At 41.0% G+C, this 6,560-nt stretch overlaps 1 non-coding gene across 1 annotated transcript; it reads left to right on the forward strand.

The window, feature by feature from the left end:
* Window positions 1–5,738: 5,738 nt before the first annotated feature.
* Window positions 5,739–5,872, forward strand: LOC142455800 (small nucleolar RNA SNORA16B/SNORA16A family). Its single transcript, XR_012785927.1, has one exon. It is a non-coding gene; the product is annotated as a small nucleolar RNA SNORA16B/SNORA16A family (small nucleolar RNA).
* Window positions 5,873–6,560: the final 688 nt, after the last annotated feature.

Below are 6,560 nucleotides of genomic sequence, written 5' to 3' on the forward strand. Positions count from 1 at the left end.
AAAAGATCTCAAGCAGGCAGTCAGTGATTATGGCCCAGACTTACATTTTGTAATTAGCATAAGGGCTTTATCAGAGCCAAGAGCTGGACCCCTACAGATTGGAGAGCTTTAGCGAAAATTTGTCTTTTCTCTTCAGAATCTTTGCCATATCGAATGCTGTAAAAGGAAGCAGCCCTTGCATGAGCAGGTAAAAATGCAGAAGAGGGCATAGATATAGGAATTCAGCAATTGCTGGGGGATGAGAATTATATCACAGTTGAGTCCCAACTACAGTTTACTGAACAGACAATAGGACAGAGACATGAAGTTTTGCCTATGGGCCTGGAAAAAGATAATTCCATCAGAAGAGAGAAGGCGGTGTTACACAGTTATAAGACAGCAGAATGATGAATCCTAGGCTGACTTTGTGTCCCGTTTGGAAAATGCTATTTCCAAATGTGTAAAAATGTCCAGGTAGTAAGAGTCCTATTGCATAAGCTATTTTATGATTTCTCTAATAAACACTTAAAAATGCCTTGCGTCCCTACAGGGAACAAGGCACACTGTTAGATTATCTCAGAATATGCAGGAATATGGAGACAGAGGAATACAAAGCCACCCTCATGGCAGCTGCGTTGGCAAATTATATCAGACCTAGAAGAAAGTACTTTAGTTGCAGGAGGACAGGTCATCTTCAAAGAGAGTGTAGGCAGCACTGACCTATCCACCTGGCCCCAAATAGCAAACTGCAGCTTGTCTTTGAACATGATCCAGGGCTATTGAGATCGGGTTTAAAAGACCATGAACTCTGCCCCCGCTGTAGAAATGGAACTCATTGGTGGAGTCAATGTCGCTCAAAATTCAACAGTAAAGGACTGCCATTAGCAAAGGCTTCCTGGCAGGAAAATGGAGGAAGGAGCTTGTTCCAAGTACTGCCCAACAGAACTCAGAAGGCAAAGCCTCTGCCTAACCGAGCAAGAGAATCTTTGAATGGCGGCAATCACAAGTATGCCCCATCTCACAGCAGGAGCCTCTTATTGAGAGTAAGACAGTTTCTATCAGGAAGATTTAACCTAAGTAGTCAAGGAATTAAAAATGAAACGAATTGACCAGAATTGTGAGGAAAAGCCAAACGCTGTGATTAAGTCAGAAATTATTAAGAACTGTAATTGGGGTCCACTACCTAAAAGAATGATAGGATATTTATTAGGAAAGTCCAACCTAAATTCTCAAGATGTCTCTGGAATTATTTGTCAGGATTTTGAAGGAATTAAGGCAGTGATAAATCTGATATACAATGGTTTATAAAGACAGAAGATCGGTTAAGCCAATTTTTGCTTCCTTGCATTTCTTGAGTTAAAAGTTACAACTCTCAGGAAAGAGTGCTTGAGAAGTCTGACCACCCTTTAAATGAAGGGGTCTTTTGGAAGGCTGTTGTGGGGAAACAACAGTGCCCGACATGGAATTAGAAACCGGAGGGAAAAGGTTTTTTAACTGAATTTGGGATCATTTACTTAAGGCATTCACAAGGGCCAAAGGCTCAACCTCTAGCTTCCTCTAGATCCAACATGGAAGGAATGAGAAAAATTAACCAGATCAGAATATTGTAAGAGGGTAAAATCACACAATATAAAGAATTTGTAGCCTTATTGGTAAGCTTGGAGAAAAAATGTCTGTTTGGTAAGTTACTTCAAGAACAGCTGAACAAATTTATTAAGAATTTTTTCAATCTTTCAAATCATCCTGAGTTAGTTAGCTCTCTTAATTCTCTGAGAGCTGGAAGCCAATATTTACATAACTATAAAGGCTATCTAATTAGTAGTTTTATTGGTTCAAAACCAAGCAAGTAGAGATTGCCAGTAGTGCATTGTTAAAACAAAAGGGGAAGAAGAGGAATCTTATATATGACGAATTTCATTTGGTCAATTTAACCAAAAATTTTTTCTCCTTACTAAAAGCTTGTAATAAAATTAGGGCAGATAAACACATTTTTACTTCTACAAAGAAAGATGATCCTAAGAAGTCCCAAGAAGATGGAAATCGCATTTGGGATGCAGGTCCATTTGTCACCTGGAGAAAGGGACATACATTTAGGTTTTTGCAGAATAAAGCTGTTGCACTCCCCTTAGAAGGACGCAACCACGTTTGGAGAAAGATGGACATGAAGGACACAAAGGAGCCACAAAGGCTTAATCATAATTCCTTTTTCAAGGTAATGACACCCCGAAGGGAGGGACTATTTGTTTATATTTTCACAGGTAAAGGAGATAGGTGGATTTCCCTTCCGCCAGCAAGGCCCAGAAGAAAGGAGGGAATCTGACCCTGTCCTGCTTACTGAAGTTATTCAAAACCTCAAGAAAACCTCACAGATTCCTGAGAATGGCGATCACTGTCTGCTGAGAGATTTCTTCCATTGCTGATGCTGTCAAAGGGACACTCTGGGACTCTGTCAAAGCTGAACAGTTTATAGAACAGTGACTGGACTAACTTGTCAATGCTATAATGTGATTGGAATGTAACTGATTTCTGTGTAACTCCTTACCTATATAATGTAACCTTGCATGATTGGGATTTGATTAGGAAACATTTGCAAGGGTTTAAGGGAAACATTTCATCAGATATTGATCAACTTAAGGATATTTTCTATACATTCAAGGGTGGATTTAAGGCATTCCACTAGCTGAAGTATTTATACAAATGGTGGATGGCATAGAAAGAGACTGGATCCCACGTGCTTGGGTTAAAAGCATTTCACATAGCTTAAATTCTAGTTTGACCGTGTTGTTTATTCATCCTAATTTTGATGCTTGCAGTCTCATGTTGCTTCTAGAGGAAGCTAAGAGATATGAAGAGAGACCCCGTTGCCTCCGTGACACTATTAAATCTTAAACGTAATGCAGAAAGGGGAAATGTGGAATACTACCACTGAGGTTAAATAAAACTGGGACTTATTCCCTGACTGGTATGGAAGGAATCTGGAAGACTAAGACCGCCACTCTGGTAGTTGGAGATATAGTCCGAGTACATTTTCCTGCAGTTGTCTATCATTCCACAATTTCTCCCTTAAAGCTGTGCTGCCTTAAAGAAAGCAAATGGTTGATTCAATCTCATATAGAAGCAGACATTCCTATTTGGCCCTATTTCTTCCCACCACAGCATCCAGCCCCTCTTATACCCTCCTCCTATAGCGGATGGGCATAGGGGGACTTTATCCCCAGTGCCTGGATTCAAAATGTTTGTTGTAAGCCTGAATTTTTGGCTTTATTAATTGAATCATGAAGTTTTGCCTTGACAGCTTTTAATGTATAGAAAATAACCATGTCACCCATGTGGCTTTTGAATTATATATATAAAACAAAAGGGGGAATTGTGGAGGGAGGTCAGATGCTTATAGACATCCTCCCTGAAGACAGTCAGTCACCAGACTAAGGTAGGCCCCACACCCTGCTGTTAAGGACAATGGACAGGCCTGCAGTGATTGATCTGGTTCCTATAGATGGAGTTTACACCCTACTGATAATGGTTTCTATGGAGACACCGAGAACAGATCAAAACCACTCCAGGACATCCAAAGTTAAGCTGCTGTATACATCTTGTCACATGTAAACCCCCAACCCCTCCTTTTCCTATTGTGTGTATGTCCCTAGATTATCCCCCTCTCATTGCTGTATAGCCTATAGTGCAACCCCTTCCTGTGACATATGTTTTTACCTGTATTTAGTGGGCTTGTACGCCCCCAAAGTTATATAGACCTGGGTTACCAACAGAGGGCCCCTTGCTCTTGGCTCCTCCCTTGATCTCTCATCGGTTCCCTCTCCTCTGTTCCCTTTCCCCTTGTCCTCTTTCCCTTCCCCCTCTCTCCACGTGGACCCCCAAGCAGGGCTGAGGTCAGCATGCTATCACGTCTGACCTCATGGTTGCAATATCTCTTTTACCTCTCATGCTCTTGATGACTTTAATATAATATTTATATATCCAACTGTACAATTGTGCCTATCGAACCCGTGATTAGTGGTGTGGGGCTGGCTACCCTACTTCATACCACAGAAAAGTATGATTTTTTTTTTTGCATTTGGTTGGAGAGACTAAAATATATATCAGCTCAAGTCGTCTAATTGTGAACTTTAGATATGGAGCCTCCTTGTTAAGCTTCTTTCTCTGTGATTTCACTTTCTCAGGAATATTAAATTCACTTACTATAATTGTTGAGCTCTGATTTCTTTTTTGATTTTTGGAGCATTTGATTGATGAATTTTGTGGGTCTATCAATTAGTGCATATACATTTCTTATGCTCACTGGTTCTAGTTCTGCTGTTCCCTTGTCCTTCCTTATCTCTTCTTATGGCTTTCACCTTGAGATAATTTTTGTTTGAGATTAAGATTGCAACCGCTGCTTATGTTTAATTGCCATTTGTTTGGTACCTTTTTCTCTAGCCTTCGATTCTCAGCCTGTTTTTATAAGTAATCTTAAAATGTGTCTCCTATAGGTAGCAGATCAATAGGTTGTGTTTTCTAAATCAGTCAGCTAGCCTCTGGCTTTTGATGCCTTTTAATGTCTGAGTTCAGTCCATTTATATTCAGAGTTGTTAATCTGTGATGTCATTTTGTACCTTCCTTATCAATGTGGTGTGTGTGTGTGTGTTTTATTCTTGCCTTCTTTCCACCCTTTAGTCAAAGCTACCTTGGGGACTCTTTTCTCTTTGTTTCCCTCTGAGTCCAGTTGTTCTATAATGTGGTCTCTTATTTGTGCTTGGTGAGTGCTGTTCTTCTCCCATACTGTGTCAGCAAGTATTTTTTTTGAATGGCTGAATTTCTTTTCATGTGTTCTTTGAGTTTTTCCTTGTCTTGGAAGACTCTTGCTTTTCCATGTATCTTGATAGATAATTTGGCTGGATAGAGTATTCTTGTGTTTGTGTTATTTTCCATCAATTTTTGGAGTATTTTATTCTACTCTCTCCTTTTCTTCATAGTGTCTGCCAATAGGTCTGAGCATATTCCTATCTGGGTGCCTTTATAGGTGACTGCCTCTTTTTCCCTAACTGCTCTTTTATTTTCTCCTTTTCCTCAATATTGGATAGTCTATTATATGCCTTGGTGACTTCTTGGGATTTACTCTAGCTGGTGTTCTTTCAGCCTTCTGAATGTTTGCCTGGTTTTCATTCATTAAGCTGGGGGAATATTCCTCTAAGAATTCCCTAGCTATTTTTGCTATCAACTTCTTTGTTGTGTCTTGTTTATGTAGTTCAATTATTCTAATGTTCTTCTTCATAGCATCAGACATGGTTTTCAGGTTTTCTTCAGGTTCTCTGCTTCTTATTTGACTGCCTTTTCCATTTGTTGAAGCCTGCCTGGTTATCCTCTAGGTCACTGGTGCTATTCTTTGCATACTCAAGTCTGTGAATTTGCTACTGGCTTTTGCTACCTTTTCCATTAGGTCTTTTATTTTCCTTTGGTGTATTGCCTTTACCTCCTCTCTTGTTTTACCCTTTTTCTGTATGACTCCCTCCTATCCTGTTTGATTCCAAGCAGCATTTTAAAGGTTTCTTTCTGTGGCAGATCAGCATCTGCTTCTTCTATGCACATAATTAAATTTAGGACTTCTTTTGACATTGTCTTTTGTTTTTCCTATTTTTGTTTTGTTTTGTTGAGATTGTTGGGGCTGTTTGCTGTTTATGCATCATTTTAGAGGAACCTGGCACCATTTTCCAGAGAGTCAAAGAGCACTAGGCTCTCCCTGGAGACTTGTAAGAATGCTACTTTGTGGCCCTTATCGAAGTTGCAGTTGCTTCCACGTAGCTGCTGTAGTCAAAAAAGAGCCCACAGTGAGTTTTTCCTTGACGGTCGCCGTTCGGTTTGCTGTAACCGATCTGCAACATTTCAGGAAAAGACATTCCCTTATCGTGCCAGCCATTATAGTCAGAGCCCCTTGTTAACTTGGCATGCTTTCCGAAGCCAGCAGCGATACAGACGATGGGTTGCATGTGCAGTAAGCACAGTGAGGGTGGGGAAAGTCACTTCCCTGAAGCTTCATCAGGACTGGAGATGAAGCACACAGTAAAGGCTGTGGAAGCGTTTGATCCCGGTGTCCTTAAATACTGTGCCTGGCCTCCAACCTGAGGAGCGGTAAGGTCATCCGGGACTATTGTGTTCTGTTCTCATCACAGCTGTGCTGAAGATGCCAGGATACCTCGGATTGGTGATCTCCGGTGGAGGAAAATTGTGACAGAGATCAGAGCCATGTGCCCTGGGACCTGAATTTAAAAAAAAAAAAAAGAATGCTACTTTGAACTGCCTGCAGCTAACTTCAGTGGGGGCTCAGGTTACTGCTTTATATTACTGTGGTTTCACCCTTTCACTAGTCAACCAGTATTCTACTATTTGGAGGACAGTTTGGATGTCCTCTCAGGGAACTGTGGTTAGGTGATGGTGGACCCATGAGCATGGCGCTGCAATGGATGATCTCACAGGAAGCTTTGGTGGTGTGGCCCATGAGGCTTGGAGCAGCTCAGAGGGCATGTGGGGGTGTCTGTTGCAATGGGAGAGCTGCATATGTTGGGTGGGTGTGCCCACTTTGGTATATA

This window comes from Tenrec ecaudatus, chromosome 8 (genome assembly GCF_050624435.1).
Source record: "Tenrec ecaudatus isolate mTenEca1 chromosome 8, mTenEca1.hap1, whole genome shotgun sequence".
Lineage (NCBI taxonomy): Eukaryota > Metazoa > Chordata > Mammalia > Afrosoricida > Tenrecidae > Tenrec > Tenrec ecaudatus.